The 22,598-nt window shown below is 47.6% G+C and overlaps 1 pseudogene; it reads right to left on the bottom strand.

The window, feature by feature from the left end:
• Window positions 1-932: 932 nt before the first annotated feature.
• Window positions 933-22,598, bottom strand: part of LOC120392877 — a 64,030-nt pseudogene continuing 42,364 nt past the window's right edge.

Here is a 22,598-nt window from a genome sequence, read left to right as displayed (position 1 = left end):
CTGTCAGCTGTAAATTGCTAAATAAGAGACGTCAAACTTCTGCTTAGCAGTGCGTGTTTTTTCAAAGCCTACACTGTAATAGCTCTGGGTGAGGAGAGGAAAGTGTTCACCAGCACACACTGAAATGCCAGGAGGAAGCTTTGTAATTGGTTCTGAGCTTGTGGTTCGGACATTAAATAATAAACTCCTTACAGTATTAAGATGGTGACCCAGCACCAAGTTATAGATTTGATTGATTGGGTAAAACAGTCACCTTCTTAGATCCTTTTAGGATTTATAAAACAAATAATAAGTTCTTATTAATCTGATGAGGTAACTAATTTGGTGACATTATTTTGATTCAACATTGAGACTATTTTAATCAGGGTTTGATTTTGTTTGGGTAGTTGCATTGCTCTGTGCTTCATTTAGTTTCGTAGTATGATTAGTAGCTTCACTTTGGTGATACAGTTTGTTGGTGTAATAGTTTTAATACAATTTATAAAACTGATACCAAACAACATTTCTTTCAATAAGCAACAGGGGCCTACAACCTTGAGGATGTGAGCAGATCTCAATGGGTGAACCTAAAAGCCCAACCAGCTCCACATAATAAGCCTTTGGTTCTCACAGCCCTGACAGTCTCTTTGGGTACATCTTCACTACCAGCCATATCGGCGGGTAGCAATCGATTTCTCGGGGATTGATATATCGTGTCTCATCTAGACGTGATATATCGATCCCCGAACCCGCTCCTGTCAACTCCAGAACTCCACCAATGTGAATGGCGGTAGCGGAGTCGACGGGGGAGCTGTGGACGTCGATCCCGCGCCGTGAGGACGGTAGGTAACTTGATCTAAGATACTTCGACTTCAGCTACGCTATTCACATAGCTGAAGTTGCGAATCTTAGATTGATTCCCCCCCCCGCCCACCACCAGTGGAGATCAGCCCTTCCAGCCCTGCGCCTGTGGAGGCTGAATGTGTAAATTCAACAAGCTCACAAAATGGGAGCATATTTTCCCCATAGTGTGAGGTTCTCACTCTTAGCACCAGCAGGAGAATATACATCTGGAGTCCTTGGTGATACCAGAGATGCCTTAAAAGAGGCAGGTCCTGTCCCTAGCTGCTGTCCCAGCTAGCAGGCCGACAGCCAGGCCAGAGCGGTGTCGGTGCAATGGCTCCTGCTCACCAATTCTTCCATACATGTATGACCATATCAGGTTTCCTCATTTTCACAGCATCTAGCTCTCTCTGTGTCTCTTCATTTATATTGACACTGCTCAAGCTGTGGGGGAAGACAAGTCAAGAAAAAGTGTTAGACATAAAGCCTGAGAACACAGTCCCTTTGAAGCAGAGTTAGCCGCACACCATTGGTTTCAGTGAAATCATCTCTGGAATGGACACAAAAGACTATTGCAATGAATGTTCAGACATAACTATCTGGGCCCATCTTCTTTCCCCATCCCACACATTTTTGGTCCACCCCGGTAGTCACCATCTGCACAGGATTCCCTTTGGAGTCTGACGAGGCCCGTCCTTGCCTGCTGAAGAGTCTGCTATTGAGTGACGTGCGTAACTCTCGGCCCACTTAGAGGGAGGGAGATGCCAGCATGTGACATTTATAGCAAGCAAGAAAACAGACTTCAGCGAACTTATTTGTTTCTGAATTGTTATTAATCTATAAAGTTATTGTTCTAAATCTAAATCCTTTTGAAAGCTGCCATCATGTGTTTTGGTTGTAACATCCCAGAACCAAAGGCTGTGTGGGGGATGTCTAGGACTGTATAGAAATCTGGATGTTGTTTAAATGTATTTGCTATCTCAATGCTCCACAGAACTTACTTCCATTTTTTAATTCCCATCGGTCTTTTATCTTCCTTTATTTCTGGTCCTTTTAGCTCTCTCTCTTTTATAGATTTGCCTTTTCCCCTTCAGGCCATTGATATGGAAATTTCAAAACATTCTCTTGTAGCTGTGGATTTAAACCTCCCACCTGGCTGGCTGTGCTGGATTTAAATGCTGCTTAAGCTGAAACCCTAGTAGCTTTTATGCACTAAGAAGATCTTAAAAACAGTTTAAAACTGCCTGACATTGTTCTGGAGGAAAAGGCAGATGTCAGTTGCCTAAGGAGCCAGCGGGACCTTCCAATCCTACCGATATCTGTATGAGCTGCTGACTAGAGACAACCAAGATGAAGAGAGGAGTGAAGGAACTGGGTTGCCATCATAGACAGAAAAAGAAATTAAGCAGAAACAATTAGGTGTCAACTTTGTATCCTTCCCCTCTTTTCCTTTGTCTATCTGTTTGGCTTTGTCCCAGAATTATTTGTTGAAATGGTGGTAAATTATTATTTGAATGCAGGGCTATTTTAATTCAATTGTGAAGCACCCCAGACTTGTATTCTCAGTCCTGCTTACTGAGTAAGATAACTGAGATTCTAACATAAAACTACACTGCCTTTGGAGTGCTCAAACAGCCACTTTATTATCCCATGTTTAAGCTAGTCAAACTGCATGAATAATAAATTTTTCAGGTTGGTGGCTGAAGAAAAAAAAAAGAAAAGGTTCATTTTGAACCAAAATCTAAATTTTTCAGGGTTTTGTTGTTGTTGAAAGAAATCAAACAACATTTTTCTTGGTGCCAAATGAAAATTTATTTGATCTGAAAAAAATGTTGGGTCTTTGAGTTTTTCTTTAGTTTCTTTTGAAGTGTTTTTCACCCTCAAAAACCAATTAATCAAATTAGCTACACAAAACATTCTAAACAAAACATTGTTTCAAAGTGACAAGACAAATCTTTTGTTTAAAAAAAGTCAGCTTTTTATTCTGCCAAAATTATTCACCAAATGCAACCTCCATTTGCAAATATTTTCATCCTGAAACTGCATTTTTCTGCACATTTACTATTTGAGCAAAAAATGTCACCCAGCTCTACTGGTATCACAGCAGTGTATCTCTGTCCCTTTCTCTGCGGGAGGAGACTAGGTGCTGGTTCTTGGGTGCACAGACAATAACACTGTGACCTCAGGAGAAAGAGCTTAAATCACATCACTATGTGCCAGCTTTTCCAAAGAACTTAGCACCCACAACTGGGGCTGGATGTTCAAGGGGACTGAAGTCCCATTTACCCAGGGTGCTGCTGGCTTTTCTGAAAATCTGACCATAGAAGTCACAAGCTACTGCATGCTGAGCACTTTAGAAAGCCTGGCCCCATGTGAAAGGAACACCGTGAAAGGAGCCCACTGGTAACTTACCCCAGTTTCTGAAGTTTGCAGTTTGGGTGTTTAAGTCCTTCACACAACTGTTTCACACCTGAGTTGTCCATTGTTTTCTCTCCCAGGATCAGCTCTGTCAGTGTCTGGTTGGTGCTGAGCACAGAGGCGAGATCCCCACAACAAGCAGCTGTGAAATAGCAACCACTCAGTCTGCAGGAGCCAGAGAGATACAAAGATTTATGCAAAACAGGAGTACTTAGACACCTTAAAGACTAACAAATTTATTTAAGCATGAGTTTTCGTGAGCTACAGCTCACTTCTTTGGATGCATCCGAAGAAGTGAGCTGTAGCTCACGAAAGCTCATGCTTAAATAAATTTGTTAGTCTTTAAGGTGCCACAAGTACTCCTGTTTTTTTTGCGGATACAGACTAACACGGCTGCTACTCTGAAACAAAGATTTATGACTGCTTATTTTTGCCCCATTCGCTGGCATCAGCAGTCTTCATTCTAGGCATGCACAGTAAACCACAGTGCTCTGAGAGGAGCCTTTGGGATTAGTTATAAATTCCAAGGCCAGAAGGGCCCACTGTGATCATCTGGTCTGACCTGTAGTACAGGACGTCCCCCAAACAATTCCTGTTTGAACTAGAGCAGAGCTTGTTGACAAAAATATTCCATCTTGATTTTAAAATTGCCAGTGACAGAGAATCCACCACAACCCTTGGTAAATTGTCCCAGTGGTTAGCTGCCCTCACGGAACCTTATTTCCAGTCTGAATTTGTCTAGCTTCAACTTCCAGCCATTGGATCCTGTTATACTTTCCTCTGCTAGACTGAAGAGCCTGTTATCGAATATTTGTTCCCCACGTAGGTACTTGTACACTGTGATCATGTCACCCTTAGCCTTCTCTTTCTTAAGCTAAGTAGATCAAGTCTGTCACTATAAGGCAGGTTTTCCCATCCTTGCATTATTCTCATGGCTCTTCTCAGGACCTTCTCCAATTTATCACCATCCTTCCTGGACTGTGGGCACCAGAACTAGACACAATATTCCAGCAGCTGTCACACCAGTGCTAAATACAAAGGTAAAATAACCTTGACTCCTACTCAAGATTCTTCTCTTTATACATCCATTAGCCCTTTTGGCCACAGCATCGCACTGGGAGCTCATGCTTAGCTGATTATCCACCGCACTCTCAAGTCTTTTCAGAGTCACTGCTTCCCAGGACAGGGTTCCCACCCTGTAAGTGTGGCCTACATTCTTTGCTCCTAGAGGTACAAGTTTATATTTGTCTGTACTAAAATGCACATATTGTTCTGCTTGCCCAATTTCCCAAACAATACAGATTGCTCTGTAGCAGAAATTTGTGCTCTACATCTCTACATTATTTCCCATTTTGCAATTTTTGTGTCATCCGTAAACTTTATCAGTGATACTATGTTGTCTGCCAGGTCATTGATAAAAATGTTACAAAGCATAGGGCCAAGAACTGTGGTGCCCCCATAGAAACACACCCTCTCGTCTTAAACTCTACAAGCCCCGGAGGGAATACTTCACCATGAGCAGGTGTTGTGTCAGTTACTATGTGTTCTATATGTGATTGTTCAGATGAGTTGAATGGACAGGTAGATTGAGGGGCTATTTCTAGTAGGTGGGGTGTACCTAACAATATCCTGTAATGACCTGCTGGTTCTCTACTGGATACCGCCCCCTCTAGAGTGGTAAGAAGAGAAAGGACTAAGCCCTAGCTTAGTCTGGTGGAGGAAGGACCTAGATTAGCATCTCACCAGTAGGGGGCGCTGTGTTAAGCAGAATGACGAGGAAAGAGAAGTGACATCCTGTGGACAGAAGGGATCAGGCTGGGAGAGCGAGAGGGCCAGTGTGTGTGGGGGTGAGCAGCAGGCTGCAGGTAGCAAGGACAGAAAGCCTGGCAGTGGTACCCTGACAGCCAGGGCAAGGAGGCAGGTGGGAAGGTGAGAGCTGATCAAAGAAGCAGGCTGTGGCTGGTGGGCTGGGAGCAGCAGCCCCAGGACATGTGGGGTGGAGCAGCCTGCAAGCAGGAGGTGAGAGGCAATTGCTAAGGCTGGGTGACAGGAGGACAATACACAGGGACCCCGAGGAGACTAGAGACGACAGGACTGAGCTCTGGCCAGTGGGGTCGCAGACAAGCCCTAAATTGTCTGCCATGAGAAAGATGGGTCAGAAATGGCACCGGGTGCCAGCCCACAGCCGGTTCTCAGTGATACACTTTCTGGCTGGGCTGTGTTATCAGTAGCTGGGGTGATACTGCTGATTTGGCCATGCACTGCTACAGGCTGGGAACCGACTAGCTAAGCAGCAGTTTTGCAGAAAAGGACCTAGGGATTACAGTGGATGAGAAGCTGGATATGAGTCAGCAGTGTGCCCTTGTTGCCAAGAAGGCTAACAGCATATTGGGCTAAATTAGTAGGAGCATTGCCAGCAGATTGAGGGAAGTGATTATTCCCCTCTATTTGGCATTGATGAGGCCACTTCTGGAGTATTGCAGCCAGTTTTGGGCCCCGCACTACAGAAAGGATGTGGACAAATTGGAGAGAGTCCAGTGGAGGGCAATGAAAATGATTAGGGGGCTGGAGCACATGATTTATGAGGAGAAACTGAGGGACCTGAGCTTATTTAGTCTGCAGAAGAGAAGAGTGAGGGGGGGATTTGATAGCAGCCTTCAACTACCTGAACGGGGGTTCCAAAGAGAATGGAGCTCAGCTGTTCTCAGTGGTGGCAGATGACAGAACAAGGAGCAATGGTCTCAAGTTGCAGTGAGGGAGGTTTAGGTTGTATATTAGGAAAAACTATTTCACTAGTAGGGTGGTGAAGCACTGGAATGGGTTACCTAGGGAGGTGATGGCATCTCCATCCTTAGAGGTCTTTAAGGCCCAACTTGACCAGTGGCGGCTCCAGGCACCAGCACTCCAAGTGCGTGCCTGGGGTGGCAAGCTGCGGGGGGCAGCCTGCTGGTCCCTGCGAGGGCAGCAGTCAGGCAGCCTTCGGTGGCAAGCCTGCAGGAGGTCCGCCGGTTCCACGGATTTGGCGGCAATTCGGCGGCGTGTACGCCGAAGCTGCAGGACTGGCGGACCTCCCACAGGCATGCCGCCGAAGGCTGCCTGCTTGTCGTGCTTGGGTTGGCAAAAAAGCTAGAGCTGCCTTTGGGCTTGACAATAGTAATAAGGAATAATAATAAGAGACATAAACCTATCTTCTAGAACTGCAAGGGACCTTGAAAGGTCATTGAGTCCAGCCCCCTACCTTCACTAGCAGGACTAAGTACTGATTTTTGTCCCAGATCCTTAAGTGGCCTCCTCAAGTATTGAACTCACAACCGTGGGTTTAGCAGGCCCATGCTAAAACCACTGAGCTATCCCTCCTGGCTGGGATGATTTAGTTGGGGTTGGTCCTGCTTTGAGCATAGGGTTGGACTAGATGACCTCCTGAGTTCCCTTCCATCCCTGATATTCTGTGAAATGACAGGTGATGATCGGGGGGAGTCCCAGCCACTTTGTGGGAAACACATTAATGTTGATGTTATTTATTCACATTACTGTTTACAGCCAGTTTGGGAGAACAGAGCCATGTTCAATTTCCTTTTCTTTCCAGCCCTTTTGGGAGAGCAGGAGTAACAGCTCCAGTTCAGGGCAGTGTGCACACATGTGGGGTTGTTACTGCCTTAGTGAGTAAAGTCATTGTTTTCCTAACTCCAAAATATGCTGCATTTGTGGTTTGCTAAAACCACTGGATTCTGCCCTTGGCAGCACCAAGTTCACATCTGGCACTGCTGAGAGACTTCAAGGAGAAGATATTGGCTGTAACCCACCTTCCTACTGCACTGATCCTGGGCCAGGTGGGGGCCAAAACAGCCTCTGGTATAACTTAGAGGAAACTGCAGAACTAAAATTTATTTGCAATTTAGCACCATTAATTTGTGCTTGAATAGGGACTGGGAGTGGCTGGCTCACTACAGAAGCAACTTTTCCTCTCCTGGAGTTGACACCTCCTCATTAGTTATTGGGAGTGGACTACATCCACCCTGATCAAATTGGGCCTCTCAACACTGGTTCTCTGCTTGTGAGGTAACTCCCTTCTCTTCATGTGTCAGTGTAATAATCCCTGCATCTGTAATTCTCACTCCATGCATCTGAAGAAGTGGGTTTTTGACCCACAAAAGCTTATGCCCAAACAAATCTGTTAGTTTTTAAGGTACCACCGGACTCCTTGTTGTTTTTGATAAATAGAGTGTAACTCACAACACCACCATGTCAACAAGCACAGACTAAAGGGAACCAGCTGGTACTTACTGCAGAATCTGTAATTTGCAGTTTGGATGTTTTAATCCTTCACACAGCAGCTGCACTCCTGAATCTCCTAGGTTGTTCCACCTTACGCCGAGCTCTGTCAGGGTCTGGCTGGTGCTGAGAACAGAGGACAGATCCCCACAACAAGCAACTGTGAGATCACAATACCCCAGTCTGTAGGATATGAAGATATACAGAGAGCAAAATGATGACTTGTTTATGCCCCATCCTCTGCATTTCCCCTCCTTGATACCTGTGTGTAACTCTAAAGTTAATTCTTAATTTAGAAGCAATACAGAAATCACTTTTAGAAGCAATTACAGAAATACCCCTACAGAATATCAGGGTTAGAAGGGACCTCAGGCAGTCATCTAGTCCAACCCCCTGCTCAAAACAGGACCAGGACAAGGACCAGGCCCTAGGCAGATTTTTGCCCCAGACCTCTAACTGGTCCCCTCAAGGATTAAATTCACAACCCTGGGTTTAGCAGGCCAAGGCTCAAACTACTGAGCTATCCCTCTCCCCTATATAAGGCTCTAGACAGGGGTGGGCAAACTACGGCCCATGGGACATTTTAAGCCGGCCCTTGAGGTCTCACTGGGGAGTGGGGTCTGGGGCTTGTCCTGCTCCGGTGCTCTGGCACTCCAGCCAGGGAGCAGATTCAGGGGCCACTCTATGCGGCTCCTGGAAGCCGTGGCATGGCCCCACTCCAGCTGCTGCGCACTCCAATGGCCCCCTCTGATGCTCCAATGGGAGCTGCAGGGGAAGTACCTGCCTGTGTAGGAGCCGGAGGAGGGACATGCTACTGTTTCCAGGAGCCATTTGAGGTAAGCGCCGCCCGGAGCCTGCACCCCTGAGCCTCTCCCCATGCCCCAACCCTCTGCCCCAGCCCTGATCCTCCTTCTGCTCTCTAAAACCCTTGATCCCAGCCCAGAGCACCCGCCTGCACCCTAAACCCCTCATCCCCGGCCCCACGCCCAGCCAGAGCCTGCACCCCTTCCCGCACTCAAGCCCCCTGCCCCAGCCCTGATCCCCCTCCTGCCCTCCAAACCCCTCGATCCCAAGCTGGAGCACCCTCCTATACCCCAAACTCTGCATCCCCAGCCCCACCCCAGAGCCCGCACCCTCAGCTGGAGGCTGCACCCCACTCCCCACCTGGAGCCCCCTCCTGCACCCTGAACTCCTCATTTCTGGCCCCACCCCAGAGCCCACACCCTCAATCAGAGCCCTTACCCCCTCCTACACCCCAAACCCAATTTTGTGAACATTCACAGCTGCCATACAATTTATATTCCCAGATGTGGCCCTTGGGCCAAAAAGTTTGTTCACCCCTGCTCTAGACCTCTAGCACACAATTAGTACTACAGCCAAAACCCGAGTAGCACTAAATTAATTATTCTAATAGGAGCTCATCCATCCAACTACAGAAAGCACCTTCCAACCCCTCAACCCTCTCTAAAACCCCATCAAACAGAGGCTCTTTGCAGCATGCCCAGAAGGTTCCTAAATGTGGAGTATTTTGGACGGGGGGGTAGGGGGGGGAAGGGCAAGTCCCAGAGCCTTCACAGAGGCCAACCATCCCTTCTCTTTTATAACAAAGGATCAGCTCAGGTGCCTGTGCTGACTGCAGTTGGGACAATGTGGCCCAGTGCCAGACACAATTCCTCAGATAGGCTGGTTCCAGGCCATTTAGGCTTTATAGCTCAGAACTAGCCTCTTAAACTCCACCCAGAGACCAATAGGCAACCAGAGAAGATCCTGGAGCCATGTGCTCCCAGCAGGATTCCACGCGCAGTAAGTGACCTAGCACTGTCTACACTGGGGCTTAGGTCAGCTTAACTAAGTCTCTCGGGGGTGTGTGTGAATTTTTCACACCCCTGAGCGACATACCTGGGTCAACCTAACTTTCTAGTATGGACCAAACCTTAGTGAGTAAAATAAACAGAGGATCTACAGAAAATCTCTATGGGGCGTGAAGAGGCTCTGTGTGACCCAACTTCTGTCTAGTAAAATATGACAAATCTACAGTGTGATGGGGTCTCTCAGCTGTACGCAGGAGGAGAGTAGGTGTTTTTGGGTGGTCATTAGATGAACCAGTTGGGATTTTTTCAGTGAAATAGTTTTTCCATCAGAAAATGCAGATTAGTCACACACTTTTTGTGGGAATGTCTCGGTGTTGATGGAAGTTCTGTCAGGAAGGTCTTTCCTAGCCAGGCTGGACTGTCAGGGCAAAACTACAGAGAGAGCAAGCCTAGAATAGCCAGTAGCCCTGTGGTTGGGGCATTCACCTGGTCTGTGTGAGGCCCAGCTTCGTCTCCTCCCAAATCAGGCAGAGCAGTGACTTTAACCTGTGCTCCCCACACCTCAGGTGAGTGCCCTAACCAGTGGGCTATTGGCTAGTTTAGCTTCTCTCTCTAAGAAGGTGTTTGTTTCATCACAATGCAGAATGGGGGGAAATACTGAGTTTTCACAGGATGGAAAACAGTTTCCCACAGCTGCCAGGAGTACGGATGTTCCAGTAGACAAAGCTCAGGTCACTGTTAATAAGCACAGACTGCAGGAAACCAGCTGTTACTTACACTAGTTTCTGCAGTTTGCAGTCTGGGTGTTTCAGTCCCTCACACAGCAGCCGCACGCCTGAATCCCCCAGTTTGTTATCCGCCAGTTCCAGCTCTGTCAGGCTCTGGCTGGTGCTGAGAATAGTGGAGAGATCCCCACAGCAAGCAGCTGTGAGGCTGCAACTCCCCAACCTACAAGAGACAAATACACTGAGAGGGAAGTGATCACTTGTTTCCTCCCTGTTGGCTGTGGTTCCCTCACTGGTATCGGTGTCTGTCTGGAGAGGGTTTCATTTCCATTCTGGAGGGAGGGAAGGATGGCTCCTGCCACATGTGCCACTAGCCAAATTCTTAGGGGCTAGGGACATCCCAGGTCCTCAGCGAGTAAGGGGTTAATTCTGGCTTCCTTCAATCTGTCCTTGCACAGGTGCTCAGGGAAAGGGCTATAAAAACAGCTGTTGGGGAGCCAGTGGGTGCAGAATGGCTGTGGGTTGAGATGGCTGCAAATCCAGGCTGAGCGAGCCTCAGGCTGGGGTGGTTTATGATTTGATGTGTTTAAGTTGTTTTGCTTTGCTGATTGAGATTTGCTTCTGCTGAAATATCCTTCCTGATTACCAGAGTCTTGCTGCCGTACAGTGCTAGGACCATGGTACCACCCCATACACCTGCTGCTCACTCTGCCTCTTCCCGACTCTCAATAGAAAATTTGCTGTTGCAGCTGAGTCTTCAGAGCTATGCTGGCGCTGCAATTTGGCATGAAAATACACCTGGGAGGTTATTTCACGTGGGTCTTGCAAGGGTCTGTCCTGGGTCCAGTACTGCTCAATATTTTCATTAACAGCTTGAATGATGGAGTAGCAAGTACACTTATAACATCTGCAGATGGCACCAAGCTGGGAGAGGTTACAAACAATTTTAGAAGACAGAATTAGAATTCAAAATGATCTTGATTAATTGGAAAATAGGTCTGAAATTGATAATATTAGATAGAGACATGCAATGTTCTGCAGTTAGCAAGGAAAAATATCAAATTCACAACTTCAAAATGGGGAATAACTGGCTAGGCGGCAGTACTGCAGAACAGGATCTGGGGAATATGAGTAAACAGTGTGATGTATTTTTGAAAAAAAGCTAATATCACTGTAGGGTGTATTAGCAGGAGAGTCGTAAGTAGGGCATGGGAGGTGATTGTCCCACTCTACCCATCGCCAGTGAGGCCTCAGCTGGAGAACTGTGTCCAGTTTGGGGCATCACAGTTCAAGAAAGATGTTGACGAATTAGAGAGTCCAGATGAGAGCAACAAAAGTGAAAAGAGGTTTAGAAAACAAGCTCCACAAGAAAAGGGTGAAAGACTTGGGCAACAAAAGTCTACAAAAGACAAGGCTGAGGGGCAACATGATAACAGTCTTCAACTATGTGAAAAGTTGTTATAAAGAGAACGGTGATCCATTGTTCTCCATGTCCACCAAGGGTAGGACAAGAAGTAATCAGCTGAATCAGCAGCAAGGGGGATTTAGGTTGGATATTAGGAAACACTTTCAAACTATAAGGAGAGTAAAGTCCTGGAACAAGTTACCTAGGGAGACTGTGGAATCCCTGTCCTTGGAGGTTTTTAAGAACAGGTGAGACAAACACCTGTCAGGGATGGAGTACGTTTACTTAATTCTGCCTCTGCACTGTGGGATGAACTCGATGACCTCTCGAGGTCCCTTTCAGCCGTATATTTCTATGAAGTGGAAGGTGCAGGGCCTGGGGCTGGTGGGAGCACAAGCATTACAGTTCGGTAACCCAGCAGCCAGAGCGACCATGCTAGCAGGCACAAACGGGAGGAGACCAGCCGATACTTACAGTATTTTCTGCAGTTTGCAGTTGGGATGTCTCAGTCCCTCACACAACACCTGCACGCCTGAATCTCCCAGCTTCGCCCCCCAAAGGTTCAGCTCTGTCAGGGCCTGGCTGGTGCTGAGAGCAGAGGAGAGGAACCCACAACATACAGCTGAGAGTCTGCACCCCTCCAACCTGCATGAAATGAAGGGAGAATGGAAAACGATTCATTTCTGACCCATGCACTGTGTTCCCCTCACAGATGTCTGTGTGAGTCTAGAAAGATTTGTTATTGTGGGAGTGCAGGGAGAGACGACAGCGCTGTGGGAAGAGGCCAGGGGGAATAAAAACACAGAAGGCCGTTAGTGTGGATTTCTTCCATGCACGCCTGTCAGGCAGGGTTTAGCTCTCGTTCATGTTGGTGTAACTCTGGAGCATCCCTTGCAGTCAATAAAGGCAGACTTGCAAATACAGAGCAGCTGAGAGCACAGTCTGGCCCATTATGTCGGTTACGCAGCACTCCACAAGTGACTGGTCAGTTGAAGTGAAGGGAGGGGGTAGGTTGTGGGGTCACTTTTAGTGGGTTGGGAGGGGGAAGGTCGTGGCTGGAAAATAGTTCAAACATTTTCATTGCTAGTGCTCTGGATCCCTTCTGGTTTAAGCAGATGGAGCCAGAATAAGCTCTCCAGCCCCCAAGTGTTCCCCAGGGCCATGAGCATCCATTACCCGTCCCTTGTAAGAATAGACACCCTTAATCCCAGAAGACAAACTACCTGATCGTTCTCATAACCAACCAACCCCCCACAGTGTTGAGGATACAGCACCTTTTCCCCATTACAGCCTCTCTCTAGCACAACTGGAATCCCCAAACCTCTCAGCCCCCAACCTGCCCGTGAGTGACAGACACAATAGAAATGTGTGACAGTGACTGGAATGTGGAACACCTGGGTCTTGCTTTACACAGCACCGTGACTGAGCAGATTAATGATTTTTAACTAAACGTCTGTTTTTAAGGCTGTTTCTTCCCTGGGTGAATTAAATAAACTAGTTGTTTAAGAAGAAAACTAGAAAAAACCAAGACCTTAGTCCAATGGTAGCCAAAGGACCCTTGCACAGGGCAGCAGCCAGGTTTGGATCAGAGACTTTCAAGTACACAGAACAGACTGCTACCACCTGAGATGGCGTAGTAACTATTTATCCTATGCATGGACCAGCCTGTAGAGAGGGAGTTTCTAGTGGGTCACACAGCTATTAACCATACAGCAGTAGAAGGTTGGATACTATTTGACATTCAGATAGCAGGCAGTTCCCTGTGATGATGTGGTGTGTTGCAGTCAGTGGATATGTGCTGAGTGGACACTGGGATACAGTTACCGGTGTCCTGGGAGTTGTCATTTCCTTGCTTTTAAGGATTTGTGTTGAGCATGTGCCCCACTCACCCAGCCGTAATCATTTCTAGACAAAGATGTAGTTTGTGGAGTATCCTGGCTTAATGACAACAAATGTAGGAAGGTTTGGGGGGAGGGAGAGAGAGGCCAGGAAACGGGAGCAGGGATATTTGAAGTGGGGTTAATGGTGTGTATAGGGTCCCAGCAGATCCATTTCCACCCTCCCTAACTCCAGCACAAAGGGGCCTGTGTTCTTGGTTCCCACCTGTCAAGTGCTGCTCTGCTCTGCCTGCCCAGCCATGGCTCCTTGGAGCTCTGAAGCTTTGACAGAGATTCTTCTGCTCCCAGTCGTCCCACAGGGTAAGCCCCAAAACTGCATCACACATGGACCCAGTCTGCTCCCTCTGTGCCACAGCAAACTCCTTCTCCCAGCAGCTCTGCCCTGCGCGGAGGGAGCTGGGCCGCACACTCTTTGGTTTTGGCAGCAGCACCCTTCCTTTTCCTGCTTCTCTTTCCTCCCTCCCCACAGGCCACCTGGACCTGGATGAGAAGTTGCCTGAAAATGGAAATCCCTTCCCACAAAAAAAATTTGCATTTTTGAAAATGTTCTGCCCCAAATTGGGACAAAAATTCAAAGTATTTTATGGGAAAGGACTTCCAGAAAAATTCCATTTGGGGAGAACCAAAATGATTCCCTAGCTGCCTTCCTGGCTCCAGGGCTGCCTGGCTTCCCAGATGCCTGAGAAGAGACTGGATGGGAACCTGGACAGACCAGGAGAGCTGGTTATTGAGCCGAGGACCCAGAAAGCCTAGGGTCCTGCAGTCTCTCCAAACAGAGAGGCTGAAGCTGACTTCTCCATACTTTTTGCCACTGTTGTTGGGTCATGTGACTGCCAGGTCGCTCACTGTGCCTAGTGCGACAGCAGCTGGGAGATGTACATGGATGAAGTTCTGCAGGGTGGTCACCTATTCTAGAACCCTCTTGACTAAGGCAACGTTGAAAACCTGAAAGCGGTTCAGTTCGGCTCTTGACAAGGAAGCTGTCAACTTTTGCAAGCTCCTACATCCCAGGACAAGAGGAGAAGCTGCCTTCACATCCGGGGCTAACACCAAAAGTTCTCAGCTACTCTCCTGTTGCTGTCACCTCTGTCTGGGCAGGGACCCACATCCCTCTTCCTCCTGACCAGGGGTTTGGGCAGCCGCCTTGCAAGCTATTGTGTCTGTCCCAGAAGGTCTGACCAAGAATCCTGCCCCTGCGCTTTGTTTTCTCTCACAGGCTGTGGCCAGTATGTGGCTGCAGCTACAAGTAACCAAATAGCTCTGGCCTTAAACAAACCCTACTATGACCCTGTTTATTTCACTGACACGCTCACTTTCTCCTTTTCCAATGCAGAAGCTCACTGACCTGCCATGATGGCATCAAAGGAGCTGGGTGCAGATACCCCAACCTAGTAAGCAGGGCCAGTGCAACCATTTAGGCGACCGCTAGGGCACTAGGATTTGGGGGGCGGCATTTTCTTCGGCAGCAACCGTGGCGGCCAGATCTTCAGTCTCCCTGGTTGCCATCGGCATTTAGGCGGAGGGAGCTGGGGCAGGGGAGCGCAGGGAGAGCCACCTGCAGCAAGTAAGGGGGGCGGCAGCACGCAAGGGAACTCCCCGCCCCAGCTCACCCCTGCCCTGCCTCCTCCCCGAGCACGCCATGGCTGCTTCACTTCTCCCACCTCCCAGGCTTGCGGCTCAGGGCGGAGGGTGGGGAGCTGTCGCAGGGGGGGCTCCTCAGGGCGGAGGAGGGGAGCTGCCATGGGGGGGAGGGGAGGGAAGGGCGCCTCAGGGCGGGGGCTCAGGGACGGGGGAGGGCGCAAGGTGGAAGTTTTGCCTAGGGCGCGAAACATCCTTGCACCGGCCCTGCTAGTGAGTGACACAAGCTGCCTCCTTCTGAGGCAGCTGTCAATCAGAGTGTGGTGGGTGGTGATGTAGGAGTGATCTGTCACTAACACAGTCTCCAGAGATCCCTTCTCTGCAGCACATTAGATCCAAAGCTGGTGGGGGGTGGGCACTGCACCAGGTTCACAAGGCCATTATTTCACCTTGTGCCCTGCTCCCTACAGTGTATTTCCCTGTGAGTTGTCTAGTCTACTGTGATGATGGCCCAAGTCATGGAGCTTCCACCCCTTCCGGGGGGAGACTATTCCATGGACTATTCCAGCAGATCTGTCAGAGCAGCACAGCAGTGAAGCAGACACACTTCAGTTGTGTATCTTCCCTCCCGCTCCCCCCCATATCACTCTCAGTGAGTTACTCGTTCCCCACCCTCCTCCGAGCTGTGAGGGAGAGATGGGGCAGTTGCCACCAGGGAGAGGTGCCACCATCACTCTCTGCAGGGCTGTGGCGGAGGAGAGGCCAGTCGTCACTGATGGTGGAGAAAAAACAAAGAGCTTTGAGATGAGTCCTGTCCACCTACATACTGACAGGCAGAGTTTTGAAGCCCTGCTTGGAGGCTGGTGGGGAAAGATGGGGACAGAAGCATCTCATCCCTCCATCCATGAGTCTGATGTTCTGGGGAGAGAATGGGGGTCCCTGGATTAGGGGTTTGTGGCTCTAACCCCAAACCTCCAATGATAGACAGCAGCTGCAGTAAAAGGTAGCTGATTTTGACATTCACTTTGCTGTTGCTTTTGGGGCAGATTTTCAAGAGAGCTCACCATCCAATGTGGAAGGCTTCAAAATTTGTGCAGAAGTGTCACAAGTTTTAAAGTTAATATATAAAGATGTCAAAGTCATTAAAGTTATATGTAAAATGGGCTGTTAGTGGAAGGGTAAGAGAGTGCTCCCTCTCTCTTTTTTTTTAAAGCCCAATATTAAAGAATTGGTTTAAAAAAATTGAAATATTTCCCCAGCTGTCTACTGTGGGCCCACCTTTGCTTAATATTTCCATTTTCCAAACAGGGCAAGCTGGGTGCATGTTGTGAGCCATTGACAATGGTACTGGAGAGACATTGAACTCTCAGCTCTTCTTTATACCTACAAGGGGCAGACACCAGACACCAGCTATAGCTCCTGTAAAGTGCTTTACATAGAGGTCACTTGAAAACACACAGAGGACACCAAATATTACTTACCCTAGTATCTGTAATTTGCAATTTGGATGTTTCAGTCCCTCACACAGCAGCTGAACTCCATCATCTCCCAGAGAAAAATTATAACTGAGGTCCAGCTCTGTCAGGCTCTGTCTGGTGCTGAGAACTGCGGAGAGATCCCCACAGCAAGTGCCTGTGAGACCACAAAATCTCAACCTGCAGGAGAGACAAATGCAGGGCAGATACATCAGAGAGTGAACAAGGCTCATCACAGCAATTGGCAGGTGGCCCAACCCAGCATCTCCTTTCCCTGACCAATCAGAATGGGGAATGAGCCAGAATCCAGCCCTAGACTCTGTCCTAAGCCCCATCCCTTGACCAATGAGAACCAGGTTTGAGTGTGACATCCTATATTAGCCCCACTGCTTGCACTATAAAGATGGAGAGAGGGAGAGGGAGAGGGGTGTTTCTAGGAAGGCTCTAGGAGAGGGTTAGCAGGAGGAAAATGGGGAAGATGGAGGCAGAAGTTTAGAGGGTGGTAAAAAGGTCAGAAGAGAGGTTAATTGGAGGGTAAAAACAGACACTACAAAACAATGAGGAAAAAAGAGTCAGAGAGAAAAGGAGAGAAGAAAACTTTCAAGCAGAGAAAAACTAAAAATAGTAAAGTGTTGACCTAGTGGAACTCTGTTACATTATTTTATATTAAGTCTGATGCCAAAATGTTGCAGTAAAATACGCACTCATGGCAAGTGGCCAACCCCAAAAGTTCCAAAATCATGAGTCAAGCTCCAAAAAAATCACACTATTAGCTTAAAATTCATGGGATTTTTTTTACAAATACATTTTTGGTTCTTTTTCTTTGTCTTCTGGTTTTTGAGACTGGTTTTCAGGCTCTCTCTGCAACCACAAGGGCTAGAAACTTAGCTTTCATTTTAAAAAAGCGAGGGGCTCACTGATTCACATGATTCCAGCAGCTGTGACTTTAAGAAAAACCATCAAATATAAAAATTTGTGATAAAGTCATATGATGGCAACAATATTATATGTAAGCAGAGTCAGGATGAGCTCTACCCTGACATCTGGTGGTGAATTCTGGCGAGTTGTGCAAAAGAACTTCAGGGGCTGATCTTGTTTGCATAGGCACACCCACCCCGCCTAACATGAGCCCACAGCTGCCCAAATGGTCACTTTAGCTGCTGTGGGATCCCCAGTTTCTCTGTTATTGGGGCAGGAAGAATAAACTGTTATTACCCTGACTATATGAATCAATGACAGTGGAACTATTTTATGACAAAGGGACTGACCATCAACTAAGTAGCATTCGCTAGACAAGGGACATGGGTTCCAAAACAGTGAATTGAGAGAGAGAGGGAGGGGGGTGGGCTGGGCAACCCCAACCCTCTGCTCAAGGGTAAGTAGTCTCATAGCCATCCAAGGCTGTGATCAAGTGTCTTGATGGTTTTGGTCTTTTGGACTTCAGATGAAAACCTTGTCTGTGTCTCTTGGACCTTGAAGTAAAAATATCATCTAAATTATATAAGAGCTAATTTTGATTTTATTAGAAATCTGGTTACAAGCTGCTGAGCTGAATTCACTTTGGGCCAATGGTGCACCAGCACAGAGGTTCCCCTACTACAAGCTGAAGTCACTGAAGAGCTAAAATTACTGAGTGTTGTTGGGAGGAGGGGCTGAAAATATATTGCTGAGTGGCTGATGGCGCAGAGCAGTTTGCAGGACACCTGGTGGAGTGGAGTGTCGAGTGGAGCATTTCATGGGACAGGTGGAGCGGCTGGTGGGATGGCTGTTGGAGCGAAGCGGCTGGTGGAACGGCTTGCGGTGAAGGCTGCAACAGAACCCCACGGAAAGGCGGGGCAGTCAGCCTCAGATCATGTAAGGTGCCCCTTAACACCCCCTGCACCCCCCCCCCATTTCCACCCAGGCTGGGAGGTAAAACTCTGCAGATAAATTTTTGAACTCTGGGGCTGCACTGTCCAGGGACAGAGACTTTTGGGGTGTGGGACTTTGGGTGATTTTTCGGGTTGCTGGACTTAAGACCCTCAGGGGAAAAGGACACTGCCAAACTTACTTGAGGGTGGGTCTGTTGCTCATGGTTTGTGTTATGAATCCTGTTTGTGGTGTTTCCCCAACATAATGCCGCATTGTTTCCCTCCTTTATTAAAAGGATTTTTCTACACTCAGACTCTGTGCTTGTGAGAGGGGAAGTATTGCCTCTTAGAGGCACCCGGGGGGTGGTGTGTAATTGTCCCAGGTCACTGGGTGGGGGCTCAACGGAACCCCTGGATACTGAACCAGCCCCTTGTTGCTGCCAACTCAGATGGGCAGAAGGGTTACATATATATCAGACAACATGACTCCATAGGACAATGGGGTCTCTGTAGCTTGGTTAGGAATGGTAGGTGGGTATGGGAGTCATCTGTCCGGAGATTAGAGGAATAACCTGATTTTTGTTTACCTCAAAATCTTTACTGTAAAATAATGGGTTTTCAGTCCTCCTTTAATTGCAAATCTGAATGCAAACTTAATTATAGAATTGCTAGCACTGCCTCCACAAGTTTTTCCCCAGTGTTGATGCTAGGTTTTAGAATACTTCATGCTTGCAGCTACCTGAAATAATCATATATATTTAAGGGTCCTGTGGTTTTGATGCACATCTGTTTTCGCAGTACATTACCGGATGCACTAGCAAATTATCCTAGCACAGAAGTCCAGATGAACACCAGATGTCAAGATGTCTGGGTGGCGGTGGCTAGTTCATGCCACTGATCACTGCTGCCTGTGCTACCACAGCTACGCTACTATTTTTAGTGCACTAGCAAAGATCAGAGCTAGCATGAATGTGTGTATGTGAGCTCCCAGCTCCAACTGCAGACAAAGCCTAAGACTTCTAGGGCAGAGAGCTACTTATCAATGAATAGATACTAGGGATAGTGATGAGGGGTCCAAGCACAGTGTCTGATTTGAGGAACTTTGTCTGGGAAATTCAGGAAGCTGACTACCCAGGGCCCGGAGTTACCCAAGCAAAAATGCAAAGGCTATGAAGAGCTGTGGGGAGGCGAATTCCTGCAACCCCCCTCATGGATACATACTTGGAACAGCTAGCTCATGCCACTGCTCGCGCTACCGTAGCTACATCACTATATTTAGCACGCTGGGTCGATGAGAGCTAGTGCAAGTGTGTCTAGTCACTCTGGGAATCGCACTCCCAGCTCTGAGTGCAGACGTAGCCTTCGTGTGGGCAAAAGACTGTGGGAGTCTCTCATGAATATTTTTGAACTCTGGGGCTGCACTGTCCAGGGACAGAGACTTTTGGGGTGTGGGACTTTGGGTGATTTTTCGGGTTGCTGGACTTAAGACCCTCAGGGGAAAAGGACACTGCCAAACTTACTTGAGGGTGGGTCTGTTGCTCATGGTTTGTGTTATGAATCCTGTTTGTGGTGTTTCCCCAACATAATGCCGCATTATTTCCCTCCTTTATTAAAAGGATTTTTCTACACTCAGACTCTGTGCTTGTGAGAGGGGAAGTATTGCCTCTTAGAGGCACCCGGGGGGTGGTGTGTAATTGTCCCAGGTCACTGGGTGGGGGCTCAACGGAACCCCTGGATACTGAACCAGGCCCTTGTTGCTGCCAACTCAGATGGGCAGAAGGGTTACATATATATCAGACAACATGACTCCATAGGACAATGGGGTCTCTGTAGCTTGGTTAGGAATGGTAGGTGGGTATGGGAGTCATCTGTCCGGAGATTAGAGGAATAACCTGATTTTTGTTTACCTCAAAATCTTTACTGTAAAATAATGGGTTTTCAGTCCTCCTTTAATTGCAAATCTGAATGCAAACTTAATTATAGAATTGCTAGCACTGCCTCCACAAGTTTTTCCCCAGTGTTGATGCTAGGTTTTAGAATACTTCATGCTTGCAGCTACCTGAAATAATCATATATATTTAAGGGTCCTGTGGTTTTGATGCACATCTGTTTTCGCAGTACATTACCGGATGCACTAGCAAATTATCCTAGCACAGAAGTCCAGATGAACACCAGATGTCAAGATGTCTGGGTGGCGGTGGCTAGTTCATGCCACTGATCACTGCTGCCTGTGCTACCACAGCTACGCTACTATTTTTAGTGCACTAGCAAAGATCAGAGCTAGCATGAATGTGTGTATGTGAGCTCCCAGCTCCAACTGCAGACAAAGCCTAAGACTTCTAGGGCAGAGAGCTACTTATCAATGAATAGATACTAGGGATAGTGATGAGGGGTCCAAGCACAGTGTCTGATTTGAGGAACTTTGTCTGGGAAATTCAGGAAGCTGACTACCCAGGGCCCGGAGTTACCCAAGCAAAAATGCAAAGGCTATGAAGAGCTGTGGGGAGGCGAATTCCTGCAACCCCCCTCATGGATACATACTTGGAACAGCTAGCTCATGCCACTGCTCGCGCTACCGTAGCTACATCACTATATTTAGCACGCTGGGTCGATGAGAGCTAGTGCAAGTGTGTCTAGTCACTCTGGGAATCGCACTCCCAGCTCTGAGTGCAGACGTAGCCTTCGTGTGGGCAAAAGACTGTGGGAGTCTCTCATGAATATGAGACTTTCCCACCCCAATCCAAGATTTACATGGAAGACACACAAGAAATACAAGCCAGCCTCTGGAAAGCATTACTCTAGGCACCAGCCACCAATCCAGTGCAACTGAGTTTCAGCCACAGCACACAAAATTACTACAGACACAGGCACACCTCAGGATCAAAGCTCGTGTTGATTAAAGCAAGGTTAGTGGCTTAAAAGATGTTTATCAGCTTCAATTAGATCCTTATAATAAATATATATATAATAATAATTAATAATAATCCCTGACCTGGTCTGCATCCCCAGAGCCTGGCTATCTGACACTGCAGCCTGGGACCTGGATCATTTCATGACTTCCAGCTGACACTGTGCCCTACAGACCCAGACTAGGCAGTTCCCAGGGCAGAAACCCAATTTTATTGCAACCCAGCTTCAAATGCAAAAGAAGCTCCTTTGTAACAAAATCCTTTGAGTGCATCTACTTAATCTGAGAGACTAATGACAAGCGCAATAAGACATCCCAATAGCACAGATCTATTACCTACAGAGAGCTCAAGTTTTCTGGAGGAGTTGACAGAGACATTGACTGACATGGTGACGCAGTTCCTGAGGCTCCTCATTCTTGGAGGCTTAACAATTCTCACTGACAATACACCTGATCCAATGCACAAAACTTTCTATTTGCCCTGTTCTCCTTTGGATTATCACAGACACAGCCGGTCACATCCTGACCTTTATAATGAACGTGGATCACTCCTCGATGCCAGTCAGATTACCACCTCCAAAAGAGAAAGAACATAAGAACAGCCATACTGGGTCAGAGCAAATCTCCATCTAGCCCAGTAGCCTGTCTTCCAACAGTGGCCAATGCCAGGTGCCCCAGAGGGAATGAACAGAACAGGTAATCATCAAGTGATCCAACCCTTGTCACCCATTCCCATCTAATAGCCATTGATGGACCTGTTCTCCATGAATTTATCTAGTTATTTTTTTTAACTCTGTTCTAGTCTCAGTCTTCACAACATTCTCTGGCCAAGAGTTCCACAAGTTGACTGTGCGTTGTGTGAAAAAATACTTCCTTGTGTTTGTTTTTAATCTTCTGCCTATTAATTAATTAATTAATTTCCAGACAAGAAGGTCTTATCATCATGATCCATCCTAGAGAACTCATTGATTCAGTTAGACTCACAAAGCACTGATGCCCTAGCCCAGCAGCCAAGGACTAGAAGAACCAGTGAGACATCACAGTCACTGACTGACCACAGCCATGAATACTTTGGTTCTGAAGCACTTCCTTCCCATATGGCCCTCACAGAGCTTTGTGGTTTCTTCTTCCTGTGACAGATGATACAAGAAGGCAAGAAAACCCAAGTGCCAGTGTTGAGAACACTCAAGAAGATACAACAAAGTATCTGAACAACAAAGTTTTCTTTGCCTGCTCCTTGGCCATGGAGAAGACCAAGAGATCCTCATTCTTCTCTTCCATAGCAACCACCAAGGCTTCATCTATGCAGTTGGACTATGCAGTTCAGACTACGGGGGTGTGAACTGCAACAGCACGGCATTCTGGTGCATGCAGCTCCCCAATGTGGATGGTCCTAGTGCAAACTAAGAGGTACCTAGCTTGTGTTAACATAGTCC

This window comes from Mauremys reevesii, unplaced genomic scaffold (assembly GCF_016161935.1).
Source record: "Mauremys reevesii isolate NIE-2019 unplaced genomic scaffold, ASM1616193v1 Contig120, whole genome shotgun sequence".
In the NCBI taxonomy this organism is placed as follows: Eukaryota; Metazoa; Chordata; order Testudines; family Geoemydidae; genus Mauremys; species Mauremys reevesii.
The sequence above is the reverse complement of the archived record's forward strand: the minus strand, read 5'-3'. Positions and strand labels throughout refer to the sequence as shown.